This window comes from Heterocephalus glaber, unplaced genomic scaffold, assembly GCF_053883595.1.
Source record: "Heterocephalus glaber isolate CG9 unplaced genomic scaffold, H.glaber_assembly_v1.0 deba00000546, whole genome shotgun sequence".
In the NCBI taxonomy this organism is placed as follows: Eukaryota; Metazoa; Chordata; class Mammalia; order Rodentia; family Bathyergidae; genus Heterocephalus; species Heterocephalus glaber.
This window is the reverse complement of record NW_028258147.1, coordinates 9,206,409-9,233,038: the sequence shown is the minus strand read 5'-3', so window position 1 is coordinate 9,233,038 and position 26,630 is coordinate 9,206,409. Positions and strand designations below refer to the sequence as shown.

General features: G+C 34.7%; 1 protein-coding gene and 2 pseudogenes across 8 annotated transcripts in view; all 3 read right to left on the bottom strand.

Annotated features, from left to right (window-relative positions):
• Grm8 (glutamate metabotropic receptor 8) overlaps window positions 1–26,630 on the bottom strand; it is an 867,398-nt gene that overhangs the window by 292,791 nt on the left and 547,977 nt on the right. The gene's annotated exons all lie outside the window — the stretch shown is intronic.
• On the bottom strand, window positions 15,150–19,076 carry LOC147829618 (T-complex protein 1 subunit eta pseudogene; annotated as a pseudogene). Its single transcript, XR_015448717.1, has one exon. The product of XR_015448717.1 is annotated as a T-complex protein 1 subunit eta pseudogene (transcript).
• On the bottom strand, window positions 19,093–19,605 carry LOC101696307 (T-complex protein 1 subunit eta pseudogene; annotated as a pseudogene).

Genomic DNA, 26,630 nt, shown 5'->3' with positions numbered 1-26,630 from the left:
ACTCCAAGCAAATGATAATAGTATTCTAGTATGTAGAAAGAATTTAAAGGACTTAAAAAATATATACTATCTATCTATTGTATTTCTCATGAATAAAACAAGATTCCCCACTTAAAGTGGATTTAAAAGTATACCTGGTAGAGCATCCCAAAAAGAGAAAACCTGCAAAGATTTTTTTTAAAAAAGAAGAAAAAATCATAGGTCCTTCCCCTGCTGTTTGCATGCCCACAACTCCAGTTCCCAACTCTGTCTCTCAAAACAGAAGATATAACAGATTTTTGACAAGGTGCAGACAGAGTAGCCGAGCATTGAAGGCAGCTGTGAGGCCTGTAATAAGTGGCTTTTTGTATTACTATTGTATGCACCCTTCCATACAGTTACCTCTAAGATCACATTATTATGGCTTGCGTTATGATAAGATTCAGTCCTTTGAAATGAAAACACTGGCCTGTCAGGTAACTAGCACATCGGGTGGCGCACAAACACCTGTAGACACAAAGAGAAGGGGTTGTGCACAGGAACATGGCTTTAGGAAATGCCAGGAAGAAAATTCTTGCTGAGAGCCTGTGTACTCCACAGCCACTGCTCATTGAGGCAGCACTAGCCCCTGCCCCCACTGCCCTCTTCCGGAATGAAGGAGGGGAGAAATGCGTGTACTGGGGCCATTCTCACAGTGCTGCTCCACATGGAGCTGGCTCCTCTTGTCTGTGTGCCTCCCTACAGCACTGCTCAGGCTGCTGTCTATGTACGAGAATTCATTTCACTTCCCTTTCTGAAGAAATACACACCCCAGCCTGGTGGCTTGCAGTGGGAGAAAGAGAAAAGGTTCCATGCTGGAGAAGTAATGTTGCAGGCAGAAAACACCCTGGATTCTAGGAACCCAGGTAGGTGCTTTGTACATTTCTCTGTTGTCTTCTTCACTTTGTAAAAGGCTGAACAAAGGAGTAAAGAAGAAGCACAGAAAAGCAGTGCACCCTCACTGGCTCCACAGAGGTTGTCCCTGGTATACAAATCCACAAACAAGAAAACAAAACCACATAGTGCTTTTGGAAAACATTCCAAAACAGGAGAAAAGTGCCTGAATCTGAAAAGGCATAGAAAGAAAAGATCTTTGAAAATGTCTCAGTGGAGGGGCTAAGTAAACATCTCAGAAACTGACAAACTCTACAGGAACCAAGATGGAACAGCATCAGTGAAGTAGAGCCACAGCAACTAGGAAGGCTCGCAGCTGGCTTCTGAGCACCATGTGATGGGGCACCCAGCTGCCTGTCTTTTCCTTGTACTCCATGCTCCAGCCACCCTGGTCATCTCACTGTTCTTAAACACGCTTGCTGCTGTCCAGAAGTGTCTTTCTTGAGACAATCCCTAGCCTCACCACCATAATTCATTCATGTCTCTGCTTGTACATGTCCTTTCTAGAAGAGTGTTTTGCTGACTGCTCTGCCTACATGGCAGCTGCCTTCACTCTCCATTGCTTAATCTACCACAAAGTCTTCCCAGCAGGTGGGTACAGTGGCAGCATATTACAGCCTGATCCTATTGTCCCTGGCCATGCTACTTTAACCACTTTGTTGACCTACTCTTTGCCTTGTTTTTCTCCTTTGGTACCAACTGTAGCCAAAGCTATTGATGCATCCCATCTCACAACTCACTATTCCTGTGCCCTCAGAGGGTGACACTACATACTACAGTCACCTGCAGTTTTCATCCAGAAATCATCCTCTGACCCTGAAAGTATGTTCAGCCTCAGTACAGGGCAGGCCAGATGGGCTTAGAAGTTAAAACTCTAGGAGTCTCTACACCATGAGGAGTGAGAACTTAAATACCTCAGCTTCCTCTCACCATGGGAAGATGTGACGCAGTTCTATAGCAGGGTTCTGCAGCTGAAGGTGCCTCAGTTGCCTTCAGCCCACACTCCTTATAATGGCTTTCTTCTCCTTTACTTCTCTATTTAATTCTCCCCCATTCCCTTACTGGTCCTTCTTGAAATTCCTTTCCACTTAAGCAGGCAAATGCTAGTCTCAAAGTTTGCCTCTGAATGATTCCAACAGTAACACCTACATTGATAAGATAAGATAAGAGGTAGGTTAAATGAATTTGTAGAAGCAAGGATATAAAATGGTATCTGGAACACAGTAAGCATTCAGCAAGTGTTGATTTTATAATTTGTGGTTATACCTTGATATCTAGAGCAATGCCTAGTAAAAGGTTGTTCAATGAATACATTTTGGAATAAATAAACAGATTATGAAAGGATGACAGTATGAAAGAAAAGTGAAAAGGGAGAGATAAAGAACCATAAGAAAAAAATGTGGGTGCTCTATTATAATTCAAATTAGAGGATAATAGGGGCCTAAAATTCCAGGACAAAATATCATGTTAGGAATATAGAAAGGCTTAAAGGGTTTATTCCAGAATATAACAAAGGAGACAAAAGAGGTGAGAGTGACTAGAATGGGCATGATTACTGTGGAAAACGAAGAACAAAACTCAAATGAAAGAATGTAGGACTCCCTAAGGAAGAAATTTTTAAAATCCTCTTTCAGGATGGTAATAATGACTAATGAAAGAATAAACCTAATATTAAACAATAAATGTGCAGATCTAAAGCTCTAATTATCTGTAGTAGAAAACTAATAAGAAACCCTATTAAAGGTTCGTTTCTACTTTTTTATATTCACTTTATAAATACCTGCAGAAACCCTGAGCACTCATCTGTTTATGTGGAGAATATTCTCTGGCCACATTCAATTAGAGAAGGAGGCATGTTCCTCTGCCTTAAAATAAAGGAAATCTCAACAAAGTCTCATTCTGCACCTCCAATTTGGGGAGCCTCCAAGGGCTTGGACTCTGGGGCAGCTGGCAGCATCTGTGTGGCAGGCTGGGTATATGTATGGGCTCCAGCATCCAGCATCTAGCATTGGGAAACAGTAAGCCAATTATCACAGCACAATTGTGTCCTCCAGGTTAAAAAATGCCACATTAAGCAGACACCAGGTGTTGTCCTAGCACTAAATAAAGTGACCCATTACTTTACACATGATTACCTTATTTCTCTTGTGATTTTTTTCCTCATCCAAAATCTCAAAGAAAATAACTCAAGTCCCCAAAACCTCTGAACCCCTGACAACTGACCCTCAACACATTGCAAGAATGAGAAAGTAAATCTCTCTTAAGGTTTGAGGCAAAAAAAGAAAAGCCGTAACTAAAAAGCAATGAAAAAAATCTGTGTTATTCAGCTTTCTCTTCACTGAGACACAATACCCAACACTCATTACTTAAAGGGAGAGGGGTCTATTTGGCCATAGGTTGAGTCGATGATTGGCAGGCTCCAAGGCAGAGATACCATGACAGAGCAGCACAGTGGAACAAAGCTGTTTAGTTCATGGCAGCCAGGAAGAGCAGGGGAGAGTGCCAGAGAGGAAGCGGCAAGGGACCAGACATGAACCGTAAGGCCATACCTCCATGGCCTACCCAGACAGACCTGGAAGTTTGCTTCACCAATTCTTGGGTTGGATTCCAAAGCCAGTGACATTGAAACTCTTCTGTGTCTGCCACATTGTCTCAATCTATCTCTACTACATTAAACACAGGAAGACAATGTAACAAAGTTCAAGAGTTCTAGATCAAAAGTTCATGCCCTCCCTGTTTTATATGCCACTCTGGTAAGTGAACAGAAATATAGTCTCATACTTAACAGTTTAGAAAGACCATCTTCTACTGACAATATTCAGCTAGGAAAAAAATCAAAATATATAGATCAAAAGAAAGCTAAATCAAAAATAAGAACTAATGAATAAAGTAATCATATAAGGGTAATATTTGAGCCTCTTCTAAATTACAGACTATGATATAAAGCTCATGAGACTAGAGTATTAGCAATAGATTCATCCAATAACCACTTGTGTCAAAGAAATGGAATAGATAATGCTAAGAAAACAGGAGAATTTAAGATCATAAAGAAAACTATATAGCTTGAGCAAAAGTTGGATTAAAAAAAAAGATGAAGATTTGCAATGGATGGAGAGGACAAAATAAGAGCATTTTGAAGTTGGAAAATGCTGACCAAAGATCCAGCCAAGGATGGTTAAGGTCAATTTGTTCAGCAGTGAATATGCCAATTGCATGGGAAATATAGGTTGCTTTAGGGATATTGTAAAGTTAATTTGGAACAGTGACTGTGAGGTACTCCACAAAGGGCCTTGGCTATTGGTCTAGGAAATTCAGGGAAAAAATTTAAATGACACAGAACTGTCAAAAATTGGGGGCATGAAAAATGGCCTATGTAAAAGACATTAACTTGCATATTCAAGCAAGACAGAAACAGGTCGGATGATCATCAAACTGGATTTAAAAAGAGAGAAGGGAAAAATGGAAGAAGTAGTGTGATGGAAAATGTAATAGTTGGAAATTGCTTTTATGTGAAGTTCCATAAGGAAAAAGACTGCTAAAGTATCAAAAGCACAATAGTGTTGAGGCTACTAATTAAATCCAAAAATTAAAGAAACAAATAGTTGTTTAGGTACAAAGCACAGAAAAAAATGATGTTACCTATCACTTACATACTTTGGAGAGTGAGAGTTGGCACTGACTTGATTTAGTTAACAAATTTACTTTTTAATTTTCACGTTAATATCTCTTTGCCTGAATATAATTGTTTGATAAGGACTATGAAATTTTGACAGATATAGCTAAAAATTATAATTTAAATCATGTATCTACATTTTTGAAAATTCTTTTGATAATATAAAAATATGGTTCAAAGAACCTCAAAGAAGAGGGGTTTTAGAATAATATTTCATATTAAGACAAATTTTCCAATTGCAAAGAAACTTGTGAAAATAGAAGAATTTTTTTTCATTCTTCAAACATGTCTTCTGATATCCTAATGGTAAGTAACTAGACTGAGTCACAGAGTCAAAGCATTTGAATAAGTCTGAATCCCCAGACACTCTCAGGAAGATGTAAAAGAATCACTAGATACCCTGAGAATTGTTGTATAACTAAGTTAAGACTAGGCTCCAATTCAACCTGAATATTTACCCTGGGGTTTAAGTCATTTTGGAGTTTGAATAATGGCTTTATGGGTTTTCTGATTTCCATTTTTCACCAGCTCACTTTTCTTTATTTCTTTGATCTTCAATTTCAAAACATTCTATAAGAAGAGATTGAAGGAATATTGGGTAAATAATCTCAGTGGGAGTAAAAAGAAGAGGAAAAAATGCTCCTTCCAGAAATTATGTATTTTAACTCAGGCATTCTCTGACATTTTATTACCAGTGTGAACTACTTCTGTGCATCTCAAATCTTCTACTTATGATTTCTTTATTTAATATATTCTCATATTACACAATATCACCAGTAATAAGTCACTACAAGAAAATGCTCAAATGTGGATTATAATGCTGTCTTACTAGTACATTAATCATCATTACAATGACCAAGGAATTATTGATAAACACATATATGCATTCATATACATTTTAAATGTAACTATTTCCCTGAAACAATGAGAATATATTATTTTCTCTTTCTAATTTTGTATGGTATTTAGTAAATACATGCAACTAGAAAATATGTAGTCAGTTATATCATTTTTATTATTAAAAATATAAGTTTTTTTAAATAAGACTTCTCACTACAATTATATAAAGGCTACCTATAAATAAGAGATATGATACACTTTATATTTGGGGGACCTACTTCACTTTGATATTAAAAGAACTACCATGAGGTTTAAAATGCCTGGAAAACTTCCATAATAACTATCCCTCAAAATGAAAATGCCACCAACACCCCAATTAGTTAAATGTGTCAGCAGTTACTCCTTATATACAGTCATTAAATTAAGTTTGTAGCCACAACAAATATGATCATATATTCATCCACTATATTAGGTGTTTAATGTAATTTTAAATAAACTAATTTAACCTATGAAACTGAAAAACTGCAGGCAGGTTATTAAGGTTGATAAAGGACCAGTTGTAAAAGAACATCTGTTGTAAAAAGTAAAAGATCCATTGAGAAATCTAAGAAACTATGTAATTAAGTCTTCTATATCCATTCAGAGCAGTAGCAAATATCTCTGTCATCAAAGAAAAATTCAAAGTTGCCAATTAGTAAATTCTTTTTATATTCTTCTGAATTTTGCATGGAGTGAATTTTCTGTTCAACATTATTAGTAAAAAGCGTCATTATCCTGACAGGAAAATATATTGATGAAATCATCCCCTCTAGCTACAATCACCTGGAGCAGGGAAGAAAAATCTTGTCTGTTTTATCAAAAATATTAATATGGCATGGAAAAAAATTTATAAAGCAGATTGAGAAAATTTACCCATACTAGTTTGTATAGTCCATGTGAGTCAGATAACAATATAATCAAATATGTTAGAGCATATCTGCACATGGAAAATACAGGTATTAGGAAAATAGCATCCTTTTATCATTTGCTTTTTGAAAAGGAAGACACTTTCTACTAGAGCACGTTCTTCTGAATCAAAATGTTGATGGATGAAAATACTAATATTTAGAAATGAAGAATCATCAGTTTATTTTAAAGGCATATTCATTGCTAAATCCATTATTTTAGATCATCTCAGTGATTGTTGTTCTTTTTCTTCTTCACTGATTCACTCATAAAGAGCAATGCCCTTTCTGATAAAAATGTTAAAGTACATTTTATCACTGATTGATTTATCTTAATGGAAGTTATAATACAAGAACATTTAGCAAAGCATAGATTTTTCTTGCTTTTATTCATTTCATACTTGATAAAATACTTCATAAGGTATTTTTCACTTCATACATGAAATTTGTAACATAATAGTGTCAGGCTATATTTTGGCAATAAACATTATCTCTTCATAACTAAAAAATTACTTGATAGTTAAAAGACAAAAAGGAAATACAAGTCTATAGCTATCTCATTTATAAATATTAATGCAAAATCCCTCAATAAAATCATAATATTGAGTAATAGTAAGCCTGGCATTATATCAAAAGAACAATATACCATACCTAAGAAGTATATATTCCACAGATAAAGCAGAGTTAGATATTAGAAAATAACATTTTAATAAATTGAAGGACAAAAATGCATCATGTTAAGAAGGGACAAAAATTGACAAAATTCATATTAGATCATATTTTAAGAAGTTTCTTTATTAGAAACAGTTTTTAGCATCATTAACAATAGCTATCAGAGATCAAGGACAAAAGTTATGCAAAGAAGTTGTCATGAGTGTTAGGTCAAAACAAGATTGGATGCTCAGTGTCACCACCAGTATTCCAAGTCCTTCTGATGTCCTAACCAATGCAATAAGACAAGTAAAAGAAATAAGAGGTGAGTATATGGATGGAGAAACAAGATCATCCCTACTTTAAACATGACTCCCTACGTGGAAAATAATTCATTCACCAGAAATTCCATTACAACAAGTTACTAAATGAAAGTGCTGTTCAAAATTCTAATTTTAAAAACATTAATAACTTTCCAACATACCTACAATTATTACCTTAAAATATGATTGGAAATATCCCATTAACAATAACATTTGCAAATTTTAAATGCTCATAAGTAAAGTTAATTAGAATTTGCCAAAACTGTATGAAAAATGATAATGTATTACTGAGAATCACACATGAGTTGAATAAATAATGCATATAAATCACTGCCTTGTGCAGAGCAACTTTCCAAATTGATCTAAAAATGTAGCCTAGTTCTAAAAAATGGTCCTAATTCAGTTTGAGGGGAAATTTTATAACATGTATCTAAAAAATATAAGAAAACTTTGAAATCTATACTAATGATAGTGACTGGTCCTGGTAAATATTAACATATATTATACAATTACAATATTTAAAAGTGTTGTACTAGCACAAGAATGACTTCTCAAACTGAATAGAAAATTTAAGAAATGGATCCAGAAAATTTAAAAATATAGTAGATAATTTACACGGCTTTTAAAATTAGCAAAGAAAATTGATGGTCTTTTCTATAAATATGACATGCCAGCTATTTAGATATTTGTTCAAGCTCATTAGAAATCAAAGACACACAAATTAAATACAAAAACTAAATTTCAGCTTTGGTATTGATAAAGATGAGACAAAATAAATCCCGGTTTTGGTGAATGTATGGGAAGATAGGCAAATTTATCCACTACCACAGTGTGTAAATATTAAGAACAGTATGATAATGTTGATCAAGAACATTAAAGATGACAATTACACATGTAAGAATGTTTTCTAAGAAAATAATTGAACAATTGTTATCATCTTCTTTGTATACAAAGGACAACATGTTATTACCAGGATTCTGATGAATTATTTATTTTTTCAGAATGAAAAGCTATTTAGTATTATAAAGACCCTGTCCTTGCAGTACACCAAAATCAAGTAAACACAAAGATTTTTTAGATGGCACCCACAATTCAAAAGCTGTAATCACAAGAACAAAGAGAAAGGCAGAATAAAAGAGGCAGATGGAGACAATGGGAGCCCCATTTGTGCACCTGCGGGAAATGGGTATTCCGGAACACTAAAAAGCTGTACGCAGAAACAAGGACACCTGGGCACTAACCATCTTTCTTTCTCTGGACGAGAATAAAGCCTTCTAATGTTAAATTCAATTCAAGAACTAGAAGAGCCCAATATTTGTATACAGTATCTTAAACAGAAGTGCACAGATTGTTAATGTTAAGCTCTTCCAGAAGGCTGATGTAAGCTCTGGATACAAAAGATTCATAGCTCAGCACAAATTGAATATTTTCTCTCATCAAGCACCACTCTACTTAGTATAGGCAACATCAACAGCAATTCTGTGATCTAGTCCAGAATCAAGGGCCAGGAAATCCTTCAGCAAAATGTGCTGTGTTAAATTAGAAACTTAACCCAGCTTACAACACATGTACATGTATAAGTCTTTTCTCACTAATTGGAAATGTGTGAACTTGTTGAAATTCTAGCTCATTTTCAATTTCTTAAAGGTGCAACCATAACCCACCAAAATAGGGATCAAAAACATACTAGAATTTATAAACATAACCTGATGAACCAAGCAAAAGCATTTCCATTTCTCATGCTTGATACATTCAGGCTAACCTGTAATTTGGACAAGGTCATTCATTAATTATGTGTGTCAATGTTATGAGTCTATAATTGGAATCTCAATGATTTTGTGTTCTCATTATATTTAGGAGAGAAGTGCTTTAAATAATTCTAACCTTTGCTTCTATTTATCCTCTCAGGCTACATGATGCCAGAATATCTTAATAGAAATGGAAAAGTGCAATCACTACCCTAAATAGCTATTCTATATGAAGTCAAATATGCTTCTGTTTCTAAACACCAAAAGATTTTGTCTCATTGGAAAATCTTTCAGTCAATGTTGTTGAAATTACAGCAATACTGTAAAGTTTATGAGAGATTCAGAGTTATATCCTAACCTAGTACCATTGCAATAAAGTATAGATCTTCTCATTTTCTCCCTAAGGATAAACTCTTACATAATGTAAAATTTAACGTGAGGTTTAAAATTCATTAGCAAGTAATTTTTCCATTCTCTTCCTGACCAATGGCCAAACTTAGAAACAGTCATTTCCAAAATTCATTAATTAATTTTTCATTCATTTAACAAACAGTTATTGAACACTGCTTAGCTAAGCCCTCCATGAACCCCTGAGAATATAAAGTCAAATAAGTCATGACTCATACCTTCAGGAAAATTATGGTCTAGAGCAGGAGTAAATGAGTAAATTAGAAAATAAATTGCAATACAGTAAGTGTGATACATTAGTTACGGGGCATGGAGGTGGAGCATGGAATCAGATTAACACTATTGAGGGTGATCTCAAATCTGGAAAGGCTTTCTAGAGGTGACCCTTGAACCAAGATATGAAAGATAAGGGAGAAAAGATGACGTGTCAGACAGTAACAAATATGCAGAGAAGAAATAACCTATAAATCATCACAAAGATGTGATACAGCATGATCCATTTACAGAATTATAAGTCCAAAGATAAGGATGTGTGTAGCAAAAACACAGAAAATAAGAACGAAGCCAAAGTATAGGGACAGGACACTGGAAATAAAGCCATTTCTTGACTTCAAACAAAAGGAAAACGTGATGATACACCTGTTTTGAAAACAAGCCCTCTGGTTGCTATATGGAAGTCACACTGAAAAGAAAGCCAGCTAGAGAAAGGAAATGCAATGTTACTGCAGTAATACAAGAAAGACATTTTAATAACCTCAAAGTAGAAGTGATCTGGGGAGAGAACAGATTTAGAATGTATTTCTGTACTGGTAAAATACTGTTAATAAGGATAGGAGTCTAAACTTGTTCTGATTGCTGACTTAGAGGACCAGGTGGATGCTTCTCACTCATTAAGATAAGAAACTGAAGAGAATGGGTAGGTGTGGAGTAGGTTAATAAACCTAATTTTGAACTTGGTGAGTTTAATAACCAAGTGGATCAATGCAGGATACAGTTCGATGAGTGGAAGTTCTATCGTAGAGATATGGAAACATCTGTTATAGAAGAGCAAATCAAATCCATAATTACCAGGGTGGAAACAAGGCATAAAGAAGAATGGAGGAAGCAACAGAGAGCCTTGGGAACCTCTAGATTGCAGAGGGAGTAGGAATAGTACAAGGATTTATATCTGGAAGAGTAGGGAGAATGCTCATCATCATCCTCAACTACAGAAATGGAGGAAGAGCACCAGGAAAGCAGTGTCTGAAATGCTCCAGAGAGCTCACTTAGCACAATCAAGGCAAATGTTCAGAGATTTCAGTAACGTACAAATTAGACCCAAAGGAGATGAAGGTAGAGAGGGAAAGGGCAAGGGAAGGAACCAGACTTCAGAAAGTTCCTGCTACTGGGAAGTGTAGATGCAGTGTGGGTCAGTTCTCCTAATAATTTAGCAAAGAAGGAAAGGCAGGGTGCAGGCATAGTTTTTATCAACTATTAGTTTTATATTAATTAATGTCATATCTAATTATTTTCTGGGGGGTTTTTTGAGACAGGGTCTTGTTTTATAGTTAAAGCTGTCCTTGGACTCATGTAGCCCAGGCTGGCTTTGAGCTCACAGTGATCTTCCTGCCTCAGCCCCCCAAGTGATTATGGGCCTGTGCCACCACATTCACCTTTATCATATCTATTTCTTTCAACATATGTTTTGACAATGTCCTTTTCAAGTAGAAATAAGTTCTTTTGCAAATAGATTTAATGGAATAGAAGACAAACTTTTTTCTCTTTCCATTCTCATGCCAAAAGTCCCCCAAAATGGAAGTAGAAGCAGGAGCAGCTGCTAGAAATTAGAATGGATACCTCAGTTTCCTTCCAAAGTCATTCAAAATTGTGTTTGTGCACATACATGCCATAACCACAAAACATCATTTATCCACAAGTGCAAATAAATATATAATATTCACCTCCTTGCACCTTAAATCTCCTTTAAGGCCACAGTGTTCAATTTAGTCACCTAATATTTAATAGAAGTGTTTTATATTAGTTTTTCCCTGGAGATTTAAATTCTTGTCCTCAATTTTCCAAGTGTAATCTTCTTTTATTATTCCTTCATGAGGCAGTATGAATCCTCCCATTACCCTTTTATATAATATTTAGTTTTTTCTTGTATTTGTTTCTAAGTCTGATTTAATCTATAAACTATAAATTATTAATAACTATGATGATTTATATTTATATAGCACTGTTTACCTTGAGGAATCCCAAATCACTCTTCTGAACTACACATTTGTGACATAAATAAATGCCATGCCATGTTAAGGATGATGAAAACAACCAGTCACACAATTAACATGCTGTTTACTTGGCTCCCAAACAATAAAGACGTTTCACAAGACTTGGGCTATTATCAATCACAGAGACTGCACTGAATGACATGCCACAGGCTGATATCACTTCCAATTATTAACATGGGACCGTGTTTTATTCACTAACACATAACTCCTATCAAGTCAAATTGAATTAGTTTTGTCAAAAAAGATCAATGGCCTTTAAAAAGGTCTTGAACGAAACACAGCTACTTCATGCATACTTTTAAAAAAATACCATTCTTATACTAAGCTTTTACTGCTAAATAGGGAACTTGGTGCTAATCACTGATACAAGATGTGGTTCGCAGATCACAAACTGAGACTTCAATAAATGCTCCTTCTCTGACTTTGAACAAATTATTTACACTGCGTACCTTAGTTTTACTGGTTTGGAAGGAACATTCTATTATTCCTGACTTGAACTCAGTGATGCTTGATTTGAAAGATTATGAAAGTGTGCTGAAAGATTTCTCCAGATTCCTCCAGCCACAGATGTTTTTCGCAGTGGAGTCTTGTCCTACAGTTTCACATTATTTCAGGTATGTATGACAATCAACCATAAAAGTAACTTGCAATTTCAAGAAAATACAGAGAATAGGCATTTTCCCACCAGAAAAACCATCTTTTTATCAGGAGTTGGGGATGTAACTCAGTTGTATAGTACAGTTTTTTTTACAGGATCTTGCTATGTAGTTCAGGCTGGTCTTGAACTCACTATGTAGCCTAGGCTGGCCTCGAACTCATGGCAATCCTCCTGCCTCAGCCTCCCAAGTTCTAGTACAGTACATTTTTAGCATGCATAGGGACCTGGGTTCAATCTCTGGAACCTAAATAAATAAAATAAAATGGCAAATTAAAACTTCTATGTGTGCCTGTCTGTATTTCCCTCGGTAAGGCACATAAGATATTAACAACCTAATTATCAAAAATACATCATCTTATCCAAAACTGATTTTTTTATGAAAATGACAGTGTGAAAATGGAAAACTTAAAAGGATAAATAAAACCAATGATGGCAACTCAATAGTTTTTTATAAAGACAATTTTTAAAAGTATAAATTTATACTCATATGGTAACATTTTATTTCTATAAATTAAAGGAAGATATAATTATTCTCATTACTGTTGACATATATACTAGATATACTGTATATATACTGTACATATACTAGATAATCTGTTAAACATATTACATTATATTTTTCTCATGATCCTCATAACTATTAAGACAGTGGAGTCTTACACTTTTAGGTATGGATGCTCATACATTTACAAATCTCTCAATTTTCAAACATGGAAATTTGGGGGAGTATTTCTGGCCTTTAAGAGCACATTCATATTTTAATCATTTATTTGCTGTACATATTTTCAAGGCAACCTAAATTTCAACTGCACTGAATTTTTATTTTCTTTTATTTGTTTGGCAAAGACTAAGCATATACTGAAACAGTTTCAGGAATCACTTTCTCTATTTTCTGCATATGGAGTTGGCAACAGAATTGGTCATATTTTGGACCTGAATCAATACAGAATTTGACATTCTCCTCTTTAATACAACTTCTATTTCCTAGGAACTATCACTTTACTAGATGCCTCCCTTTTCTCTTCCTTTCCATCACTATCCCCAGCAGTTGGCTTCAGGTTCTTTTTAATGTATATAAAGAAGTGGAGATTTTCATAACTTCAAGAGGAAATCTGTAGAGTAGATGATACCCACTCACTAGCTAAGGGATTCAACTGCTTAAAAGTGCTTGCTTTGCTCCACATCATAGAAATTGGAAAATTGCTCTCAAATATACAAACATGTGAGTGATAGATACTTAAATGACAAGGGTCAATTTTACTCTATCTGTATTAATAGGAAAAAAAGGAAACTGAACCTCAGTAAAGCTATGTAGTATACCCTACTCACAGATCCAGAAAATGAGGGAAACAGGCAATTAAGACCTGATAAACCTCTGAAGCCTGTTTTCTTTCTTTCATAATATAGCATCTCCCAGTCAATCTAGCATAGTGAGTGGTCTGCATTCTGTTACTTTCATAAAAACTAGTTTTATTACAGCTCTAATTAAAACAAAATAAAAGAATTCTAAAAGTTGACTATTAGTCTCAATTTGGAAACTCCTTAGTTGAGAGGTTTTAGTCTTCTAAACCTTTTTGGTATTCAATTTCTTCATCTATGAAAATGAACAACTTCTCATGTTTTAATGAGCTTCTGAGTTCTAAGATTCTATAAAGGCATTTCTAAATAGATTCACTTCTGGAGAAGTCTATGTATGTAATTATGTACAAATATATGCTATAAGATAACTAATACATTTGGGTTATTTTAAATTATTGAATCAGGTTAAATGCCCCTCAGGTGATTAGATTACAAAATTAATATGCTTACAAAGTGCTAGTGCTATAAAGAGTTTAAGAATGAACTTCTGTTCAATTCACATCTAAATCATCCAGATTTAAGTTTAATTAAACTAATGCTATTTTGCTACAATATTTGAAGACTGCACGTTTGATGTAAGTAGGATCCATTATTGAATTGTTCTGGGTCCATTCACATATATTTCCTTCCATCTAAGTAGGAACATAGTTCTTTGGCTTCACAGAATTTCTCACTTGTTCCTTGGTATCTCCCCAACTTATAATATCCCCTAGTATTTCTCAAGCCATACTGTGTTTAATAATCACAGCATGTGTAGAATTCGCATACAGACAGATGAAAATTTGAGGCATAGAAAAGAGTTCTAACTCACCAAAGTTATGTAGCTGGGAGTAAAACTGATGAAATCTGGCTTTATAGACCAGACTTTTCACCATTGCACTATACTGCCTCAACCACAAACCTTTTAGAAAACAGACTATTGGACACTACTTAATCACTACCTGAGTCTTTGAATCAGAATTCCAAGAATATGTGTATGTGCACATGTTCATGTGTGTGATGTGTGTGCATGTATGTTCAGTGTTTCCCAAGTTAATTCCAATGAGGCTATTTTCAAATGCACAGAAATCACTAACCTTGATCACCTAGTAAAAATAAAAATAAAAACTCTACTCTCAATATAAGAAAAGAATCGTCTTACAAGCCAACCATTTGGTCTTCTGTTGGGAAAATGTCATATAATAGCTTTGCTTAATTCATAGATGCGCATAATATGCCTGCTAGGACAGAGTTACGTAAGCATAAGTTGCTCTCCTTTCTCCTTGATCTGAGACAAGGAAAGAGGATTATTTTTTGTATCTCTGGTCCTGGAGGTAGGAGAATTGAAATATCCTCAGGAAAAGTAGTCTAAAATAAGCTAACAGCACAATGGTAGAAAAATAACAAAGGTTTCAGTGGTACAGCAAACATAAGCTAAACTCTTACCTTTATCATTTGTGAAAGTGTAAGAATGTAGGCAAATTATTTGCTCTCCATGATTTTAGTTGCCTAGTTAAAAAATGACAAGAATAGAAGCCACTTATCCAATGTTGCATGAGGCAGCACAGTATCTTCCCATTTGCAGAAGCTCCATCTCCATTCTTCCCATTACTTTTTCATCCCTTTCTCTCCCCTTCATATCCTCTCCCTTCCATTTTTTGCTCCTTTTCCCTTTTGCAAAAATAAATCTATCTCCCTTTTCTACTATTTCTTTTGCTCATTATTTATATTTTGTTTTTCTCATATAAGAGAAATCATGCAATATTTAAGCTTGTATGCCTGATTTACTTCATTTAATATTATATTTTCAAGGTACATCCATTTATCTATGAATGACTCAAGTTTATCTTTCCACATGGCAGAATAGTACTCCATTGCATAAGAATACCACATTTTCTTTATCCATTTATCTACTGATGGGTTTTATCTATCAAATGGGGATTCCAAATAGTGCCAACCTCAGGGAGCTATTAGGAGGATTAAATGAGACATTGTTGTTATTGTTATTGTTATTGTTGTTGTTGTTATTAAGATTAGTAATTAAACCTTTGTAATGAAATTATCCCAATAAATAATTTTCTCATTTTTTAAACCTCATATATAGGAAGAACAGTAGGATAAAACATCCACACTATATGTGATCCAGCAGAGAGTATCTACCATTAAGAAATGGAAAAACCAGGGAGGGAAAGCAGCTTGAAACAGTTTTCAGGGCTGGAAAATTTCCCTACAACAGTGTTCTGTTTCCCTTGCTTTGGGATCATTCCAGTAATTCATTTGTGCTTATTGTCATACCCCCACCTTAAACACACTTGCCACTATCTACAAGATCAGCTTTCCCGGCCTACAGTGTCCATTGCCACCTTGCCTCTAATTAACAATGCCCATATCTTGCTTGCAGTGCCTGGACTCTTACCCTTCCTTCTGCCTGAAATACAATCCAGAGAGGACATCCCCCCTCAGCAAAATGTAACTCACGCCCCGAAGACCTGACCAGACACTACTTCTTTGGGAATGTATCAATCTTTCTACTCTCCATAGGACAATCAAATGTGTATCCCTCTACTATTTATTCTAGGCACTACTTCATTCTGATATATTTCAATGATTTCCTTTTATGGGGCTGGATTTCACCTATATTTCAAGTCCCTGAGCAAAGGGAGTCTACCTAACATATCTTCATTTCTTTTCCCAAAGAAGGTGACCTGCTGTATCACACATAATAGATATTTAATATAAATTTGTTGAAATTACACATGTGCATCAGAGGCTGTCATGGCCATGGATGAAGCCTGAGGCAAAACTCCTCTCAGTTACTGGTACGTACTGTGATGCCTTTAACTCAGTGTATGGTAAAAACTAAGTGAAAGTGTGCTCTGAAAAATAAAGCATATCTTTAATATCTGAAACACAGCCTAGTGCATGACTGAGCCTGGGGCATATGTAGTAAGATTTCAGTGAAAGGATGCAGGTAATTTGCAGTTTAAAAAGCCATTCTCCCATATAAAGATTATAGTTTAATGTACGGTAATGCAGATCCAATAAAACCTCCACCATTTTCATTTTTAAATATTTGAAGACATACATGCTAATGTTGCAGAAAAAGTGATTGATTTTCAGTGCTATTGCTATTACAATGATCCACTTTTTAATATCATACCCTACACTGGCCTCTTGACAATTTTTAAAAACTATTAAAATTAGATTTCAATCATAATCATACAGGCAAAAAAAAAGTAAAAGAATATATACCTGGAGTGGAAATGTTGCCATGGCTGAATATACTTTTATCTCTGTCTTGGTATTCTTTAAATAAATTATGCCACACTAGAGTATTGATATTTTCATGTAAAATAATATTAGAACTGCTTCTCTAAAAATATAGTTTGCCTACATGTTTCTATATTATTCTTTCTCATTCATACAAAAGTACTTGCAGAGAGATATTATTTAGAATAGTGTAGATCCTTTCTAGTGGATCTGCTGAGTGAAAACCATTTTCATAATAATGCTAAAATTGTGTTTCCCTCCTCCATTTTGATATTTGCTTGTTTTACTATTAAACAGTTGAAGTTCAACCAGACTAGTAGCCATTACATTCCTCACTGCTACTCACTTGCAGTCAAGAAAAAACTGCCATTTTCACTTAAGAATGACTCTGGTGAACCAGTAAAATTTTATTGATGTTTAAAAGCCTGATGCTTAAATTAAAAATTTCTTAATATTCAGCCTGATTAAATTGAGTACATGTAAAACACTTCTGTTACAGACCTAAGGCTGATATTTGACTCCTTGTATGATTTGAGTTGAGAGCTGAGCTGGGCACCCTTTTAATGGCACATTATATGTTTTTTGGAAAAAAATAACATATAAGCTACGATTATGAAGACTTTGGTATTTGAAGTATTTTTCTCAAAATGAACAAAGTGAACTTGTTAGCTCAAAAAAAAAAAAACTGACAGGGATTTTGCCAGTGATAAAATGTGAGCTTCCAAGTAAAAAATCAGTATTTTGGAAAACTTATACTATCCTCAAATTCAATCAGGTTTTTCTTTTTTTTTCCCCAAGTCTTAAGTTTTATTTAAATAACCTCCAGTGAGAACAGAACAGGCCAATTACTACCACTTCTTCAAAAGACCAATGAACCAAGCCAGGGAGGGCGAGCATACCTGCAGCCAGCTGCCAGCCAGTGTTATGTGTAGGACCTCTCAAGGGCGGCAGCCTCGGCCCCGGCCCCAGCCCACTGCCGGGGGAGCATCCGTGTTGGAGCGAGGGTTCTTGATGGACTCATCAATGGACACAATAAGGCATGCAGCCTCAGAGGTTGTTGTCAGGGCATTGACCCTCACCGTAGCTGGTTCCCACATGAAGGGTTCAAAGTTGTCAGCAATGTCTTCATTGTTGATGTCCACCCCATACCACATGCCTCCCTCAGCATGCCGAGCCCGCAGTTTGTTCAGGATGTTTGTGGCATCCAAGCCAGCATTGTCACATAGCTGGCGTGGGATAATCCCCAAGGCCTTGGCATATGCCCCAATCAATAGCTGCTGTTTTCCTGGAATAGTCCTTGAGTAATCCCGCAGGTACTTAGAGAGCTCCATCTCGATGGCCCCACCACCAGCCACCACTGAATCATTCTTGATGGCCCTCCTGACGATCATGATGGCATCATGCAGGGACCGCTCTGTCTCCTCCATAAACTGCTCAGCACCACCTCGAAGAATAAAGGTGCAAGTCTTAGCCTTGGGGCAGCCAGTGAAGAAATTGTACCTTTCACCTCCAATCTGGGTCTCTTCAAACAGCTGGCAGCAGCCCAGCACATCTGCAGATAGAGCACTCACACTGGTCTGGATTGAGCCTCCACAGGCCATCATTGTCCTCTTCAAATCCTCCTCAGGTACGCAGCCAGTGCAGAGCATGGCCCTGTCAGCGAAGTACTGCGTGGCCACATCCCCAATAGGGAATTTGGACAAGATAACTTTGGCTCCAGAATTATAGATCTTCTCTAATTTGTCATAGAGAATGTTCCACTCAGCATCAGCAGTTGCCTGATAATCCTCCACTGTGTGGACTCTGAGTTCAGCATTGTCTTTCTCAGCTTTCAGCTTAAGTTCAACATTTAACAAGGCAATTGTGGGGTTATTATACTTTTTAGGTTGCATTGCAAACCCAGAGTAAGAGAAAGTCTTCTTGAATGCAACACCAGCCACCAGCTGTGACTCCTCTAGGGCTCCACCCTGCACCTTTTTGATTCCAATCATTTTCAGCTGCAGCAAATCATCAAGCATCATCACAGCATCAACTACCATCTTAGCAAAGAAGGCTTTCTAGTGGGAGATCAGCTTGGAGCTCAGAGATGTCATGGCACACTTTTCCAGCAGCTTCCTCTGTTCCATTTTATCTTGCTTCTTGATGGTCACAGCAATCTCTCTGATCTTGTTAATTGCCAACTGTGTGGCTGTGCAAAAAGCTCGGATCATGATCTGGGGATGCAAACCTTCCTCCACATATGGTTTCACCTGCTTCAGAAACTCTGCACCTAGCAGGGTCACTGAGGTGGTGCCATCACCAACCTCAGCATCTTGGGATTTGGCAACATCCACTAAAGTCTTTGCTGCAGGATGGACAACATCAAGAAGTTTCAAAATTGTGGCCCCATCATTAGAAATTGTTGCTTTGCCTCGGCCATCCACAATAAGCTTGTCCATACCACAGGGACCCAAAGTAGTTCTTACAGCCTCGGCAATCGCCTGGCAGGCACTGATGTTACTCACAAGCCATGGGATGCCTTGGAAGCTATCAGTCCCCTCTTTCAGCATTATAACTGGTGTGGGCATCATTTTGGCAACTTCTTCAATAACCTGCTACTCCTCTGTTCTCCGCGTTCGGGCCCTCAATCAGGTTTTTCTGATTAGACTTTTTGAATTACATTGGTGGGGGATATTAACAAAGGAAACTTTTTTATTATTTAACAAAATATTTCAATGTTTGAGACACATAATAAGCAAATATTTCATAAAAATTTCAAAAGTTTATGTGATTAAAATAACTATTCAAAGCACACCATAAATCAATGGATTTTGAATTTATTGATATAGCCTCAGATTCTATAGTGAAATTTTATAAAATAATATCTGTTAGGTTTGGTATAGTATCAAAGATTACCTGAAAATGTTACTAAAATACTCTCATTTTACAACAACATAGCTACATGAGGCCAGATTTTCTTTACAGTCTTTACCTATCACATAATAAGACCTACAACAAATCAAATGTGTAGAAGATATGAGAATGCAAGTTGTCTTATATTAATCCACACATTAAAGAAATTTGTAAAAGGTAATCCAATATCTCTTTGCTCATAGTTTTTTATTGTTGAATATTTTATTATAATACTATTTATCTCAATGTAATTTATTCATGTGGTTATTTTTAAAGAACTAATATTTTATATTTTTCTCCTTTGTAATTTCTAATATAAATAATCAGTAGCTATAATGAATACAAACAAAATCTTTTCTGGGTCCTTAATAATTTTTACATGTAAAAGTGTATGGGGCCCAAAATCTTTGAGAACTGCAGATTTTGAAGATGTATGTTAGTATTGTCCATAATTTAATTTAAAAAGACAAATTCTCTGGCAATGGTCTTTTTTATTCTGTTGAGTTTGATTCCTTTTCTATATGAGGTCAATGATCTATGTGTCATTTATTTAACAACTATTTCTCAGTCCTGATTATAGGTCACATATATTGAGAGAAACCAAACGCTTAAGACATAGATCTGTCATAGGGTATTTAGAGCTTCCAGTGTTAAGAACATACGATCATGTTAATACATTTACTCCCATCTCAGTTGTGTGTGTGTGTGTGTGTGTCCAACAACCTACTAAATATCTTCATGTGAATGTTCCACAGAGAGCTACAATACATTAAAAACTAAACTTATTTACTCAAATATATATGTTCAATTAATGGCAACTTCCTTCCTTGTGCTTTAGGGAGTTTTTCCTAATGAAAACATCAAAAATAAAATATAAAGATCTTGCTTTTTCTTTTGTAATGATAAATTACAGCTGTAAAACATTCTCTGTATGTTCCATTCCACAATACAACTTCTACTTGTAAACCATCCTCCTTAAGTCATTATTATTGAACTTCTTGTACACTAGGTTATCACAGATTGTTTTTCATATTTTACTTTTCTCTTCTTCCAAATGTTGTATGCCACTCACAATAAAAAAAAAATACAGAATCAAACTGAGTATGAGTGAATATTACACTTAATGCTTCCCTCTGTACCTCAACAGCAACTCAGAAACACGGTAGACTAAATTCATATCTTCTGAAAATTCGCCCATTGATTCATTTCCTTTAAAAAAATATTCATTTCCTTTAAAAAAATATATAGAATATTGCTTACTGCAATGCCAAAAGGGCCTTGATCATAAAACATTATAGCCATTTTTTATTATAATGATTTAAAATAGAACATTTTTAAGACTCATTGTAAAGAATATTAAAGATCAAGGCATATTTATTTAAATATCACAGTCCGGTGGAAACGAGGTTGATGGAAAATAAAACACAAGTTTCCAAAAAAATAAATAAATAAATAAATAAATATTCACAATCCTTGTCAGTTAAAAAGAAATAAAAAACAGCTATTAAGATATGGCCATGGTCATAGAAATACATCTATGTTATACCATAATATTCATAATATTGAAATTATATTAATAAATCAATAGGGTCAATAAATGTTCCCTAATATTATAAATGTTATCAGTTCAGGGCTAAAGATTTAGAAATAAACAAAGAGGGCCGGGGATTTAGCTCAGTGGTTCTGCCTCCTGCCTCTCAAGCTCAAGGACCTGAGTTCAATCTCCAGTACCCCCCAAAAAAAGAAATAAAGAAATTAATTCCCTGTTGTCTGGAATAGAGAAATGAAATTTTCTTATTTAGATGTTATCATTGGTTTATTAAAAGCACTATAACTATAAACTAAGAGTTAAAATTTTTATAATTGGCAACAAATCTAAATTTAAATTTATGACACCTGAAGATATTCAATGAAGTATGAAATATCTTGATAATAATCGTTCATACAGGCATATGTGATATAAATTTTTCTTTTTCACATTTCTACATATTTTGTAGTGACTGAATATAAAAGGACTATACAATACAATAAACCATTAAGTAGTTAATGTGCTATTAATGTTAATCTTTTCATACTACTTTGTTTTGTTATGTTTTAAAAGATATATATTATGCATATACCTTATCTCCAAATTGAAATATTTTTCTTTATTTTTAGGGCAATGTGCTAGACAAATATACCTTTGGTATCCTGCCAATGACTTAAATGCTATTTTTCCTATAATTTGCTTTGGGTGTGATTAAATATCACTATTTTCATTATACCTATAGTCAAACATACAGATGTGACTTTTCCAGAGACAGATTACTGTTCTGTAGTTTGCTGTTGTTACTGTTTTCATACTTTATAACTCCATCTGCACAAAAATTTTGTTGGACAAATAAAAACATTTACATTTTCATTTCAGGCATTCAAGGCATGCATTGCATTCCTTGACATTCACCCCATTGCAATCTGTGTTCATGTATTCTGCTAGCTTTACATTTAAACTCATATGGCTTCCTTTAGCTTACAATATTAAATGTAAATTTTTCTAATTGGCTTTTGATAATATCCATATTCAGATGCCAACATATTAACCAACTTTATTCTTCATTACTCACCAACAAAAAATATTTACAGGATTCAGGACACTAAGGCAGTCCTTTTTATTTTCTCTGCTTAAGTAAATATTACCTGTTCCTATTTCCTTCAATTCTGTTTCAAGTAATAAAACTATACAAGTATAATTGAGGAAATGTTGATTTTTTTCAAGTCCAAACCATTTCCTTCTCCTCCTTGTTTTATAGAGATAACCACTAACTATTTGCTTATCATTCATATATATGTTTTCTTCATTTTACATGTTTTTATCTATAAAGACATACCCATATTTCTAGTGGCACAGTTTGCAATAGCTAAAACTTTGAAAAATCCCAATTGCCCATCAACTGGTGACTGGATAAAGACGATGTGGTGTTTTTATAAAACGGAGTACTACTCAGCTATAAAGAATGAGAAACTAGAGGCATTTATAGCTAAATGGATGCACATTGAGGCCATACTCTTAAGTGACATAAATAGGTCACACATGTGTAAATACTGAATAGTTTCTCTAGTGTGAGAAACTGAGAGTATAAATAAGGATCAAAATGTATAAGAGATAATGTGAAATAGGAAGATAAGGCCCAAAGGGGGATGGGAAGTGGTAAGGTAAGGAGAAGGGAAAGGATTAAATAGGAGAAAAGGAAAAAATGGAAGCGAAGTTTTTGTAAATAGAGAGGGGTGGAGGGATTGAAGGCAGGGCAGGGGAATGGGAAAAAAATAAGAACCAACATATATCATGTAAAGGTACAAATTCCCAATGATGAATGTCATCATATTGTGCACCTAAAATGTACCAACAAAGTTAATAAATTTTAAAAGGCATAGTATATATTAGTATTTATTATATATTTTATATATTTAATATATACTTCATTATTTATATAATTATTACATAGTATTAGAGTATATATTTATTATATACTTACATTATTTATTATATAATATAATAATATATAATATTAGATTGTGTGTATGTAAATATAATATGTCCATATTATATATTTATAAATAGTATTTATATTCATTAGTACTTATTACATACTATTTCATTATACTTATATTATCATACTATTCCACAATCATTCATGATTACTAGACTTATCCATGTAGGCCCATCATATTAAATGGTGGAAGTTGTCATTATTTCTGCCTACAACAGAGAAAGAGAAAGATGTCTGCTTTTACCATTATTCAACATTGTATTAGAGGACCTAATCAGTACTATAAAGCAGAAAGATGATTTGAATACATATCATACCTATTAGAAAGGAAGACGCAATACTGTATTTGTTGGCAACATGGTCATATAGAAAACCCTGAGTTATCTACAAAAAATATCTAAAACATGAGCTAATAAGTTTGCTGGATACAACATGAATGTTAGAAAAATAATTTTTTTACTACCAAGAGCAAATAGAGATGAAATTTGGGGGAGGGGGGGTACTGGGGATTGAACTCAGGACCTTGCACTTGCGAGGCAGGCGCCAGAACCACTGAGCTAAACCCCTGGCCTTAGAGATGGACATTTTTAAAAATTGCATCCACAAGATTCTCAGAAGCAGGAAAAAATTGAAGATAATTTAAACAAAATATGCACTATATTCCTATACTGAACATTATAAACATGATAGAAATTTTAAAACATGTAAATAAGTCAAAAGAAATATCATGTTCAAAGATGGTAAAACTTAATAAGATGTTAACTAGCTCAATTTATCTATAGATTAAATGAAATTCTAATTAAAATCAGAGCAGGTGTTCTATTTTTTCTAGAAATTGACACTGGAATTCTCAAATTAATACAAAGATGCAAAAGAGAGAATAGTGGGTCAGGGATTTCACTTGGTGGTGCTGCCGCCTGCCTTGCAAGCACAAGGATTGGAGTTCGATCCCTGGCACAAAAAAAAAAGAAAGAAAGAAAGGAAGGAAGGAAGGAAGGAAGGAAGGAAGGAAGGAAGGAAGGAAGGAAAGGAAAGGAAAAGAAAGAGAATAGCAAAGCAATTTTTAAAATAGTGAAGAGAATTTGTACTACTTTTTTATTTTCTAATATAAAAATACAATAATAAACACAGTGGAATATCCAACAAGCAGAGGCATACAGATCTTTGAAAGAAGATACTGAATCCAGAAATAGACCTACACGTGTGTTCAATTAATTCTCAGTACAGATACAAAGATAATATAATGAAAATTGATATTTTTCCACAAAATTGTTTGAAACAATTGAATATCCATGCTTTTAAAAATGAAATAAAACTTAATCCTTACTTATTCAAAAATTCTTTCTGTGATCATAGATTTAAATAGAAGAGCTCAAACTCTAAAATTTCTGGAATAAAACACCTGAGAAAATTTCTGTAATCTTTAGTTAGACACAAATTTGCTATGAGAGAAAAACTAAGATTTATAAAAAAATAAGTTGATCAATTGACTTTCATAAAAATCTAAAATGTCAATAGACATAATTATAAAAATAAAATATTTGTTAAATATAAGACTAAGTGTGTGTGTGTGTGTGTGTGTTTTATCCATTGCCTTCCAACTCTTGTCTTTTGCTGTTCAGCCTATTTCTCTTGTTTTACATTAGCAGCATACTTACCAAGAACTAATCCAACTCCATTAGTCCCAATGTTCTGTCTAGATTATAAAGTTCTTTGTTCTCTCTTTTAGACACATAGTATTTCCACTAACAAGTTTCCTCTGTTTCTCCAATAGCAGTTATCATTAGAGGTGATATACCTTAATTACTGTGGTAATTACCATAATCACCACCATAATTAGAATTGCAACCATGAACTAAGTAATTGTTTAAAGGCTCAAGTCCTGGCTGTACCACTTAGTCTGGTAAGTGAAGTAGATATATGCTTCAATTTACTCATCTGTAGAAATAAGGATCAAAACTACCCCTACTTCATTGTATTACTTTGATGAATGAGATAAGACGTGAATAGCGCTTAGGAATCTATCTGGCACAGCATAAGGACTTAATAAAGGTGGGCATTTGTATATGCCTCACATTTTCAATTGGGAATATTCAAAGAAAAAAATGATAACAATGTTATTAAATAAAGCACCAAAGGAGAGATTGTAAATTCAGGAATTGTATTCCACTATACCATCAGTAGTCAACAGAGCAGTTATCCTCTGTTTTTAGTTTGTATGGCTTCTTTAATATTTTTGTTGTTCTTACCATTGCATTCTTAAGTTCCTGCTTTATATTACAAGGGAATGAACAAATAAACATTTTATGTTTTGGGAAGATAATTCTGATACCTGTTATAACTTTCTATATTGTGTGTTTGCATTGTGTGTTTATGTACTTTAATTTATCTTAGCCTAACTTTAATTTGGGTCTCATTAGATGATTTGCATTAATTTGAGATTCTGTAAAGGACTTACACTGTTACAGTAACAAAGCTAGGATACCCAAGTCCCACCTGGGATTAGTCAGGGCTCCCTTTATGGAGATCTCCAAGAAAACATACACCTCAAGGTGACAATGGAAGGCACATGTGTCCTTTAATTACTTGTACCTTTAACTTCAAACTCCATGGTGGAAATTCATAAACTAGGGGAGACAACACAGGGGGCTCTTTTTTCCCTATGCTAGTTAAAAAAATGAGCTAGTTAACATAGCGGGGACTAATTTTGGATTAAACTAGACTAATCAATGCTAGGACTCCTAGGCTAGGACAGCAATCTTTGGTCAGTGGCTTTAGGTGAAAAAGCATATCCACAGGGAAAAAGCTAAGATGGCCCTGGCTGATACATATCTCAGCACCTCATACTGCTGTTCCTCCGGGGAATCTTCTAATGAAGATAACACCAACCAGAGACAGTCAAACCTCAAATCTGAGGCATCAAAATCAGTTTCTTTCTCCTTGTGGAAGGAGGAGGGAGGAACTCAGTAAATAGAAAGAGATTACTTGCCCTAGAAGCCCACAGCAGTCATTAAATGGCTATGAAAATAAAAATGTAACTAGTTAGTATCTGGTGTAGTTTGCTATGCCGTGCTTCCCCACAATGGCAATTAAAATTGGGGAAGTATTTGCAAGACAACACATTTCTTTAGTGTACAGTAGTATCATGTTCACAATGTGAAATTCAACCAAACACT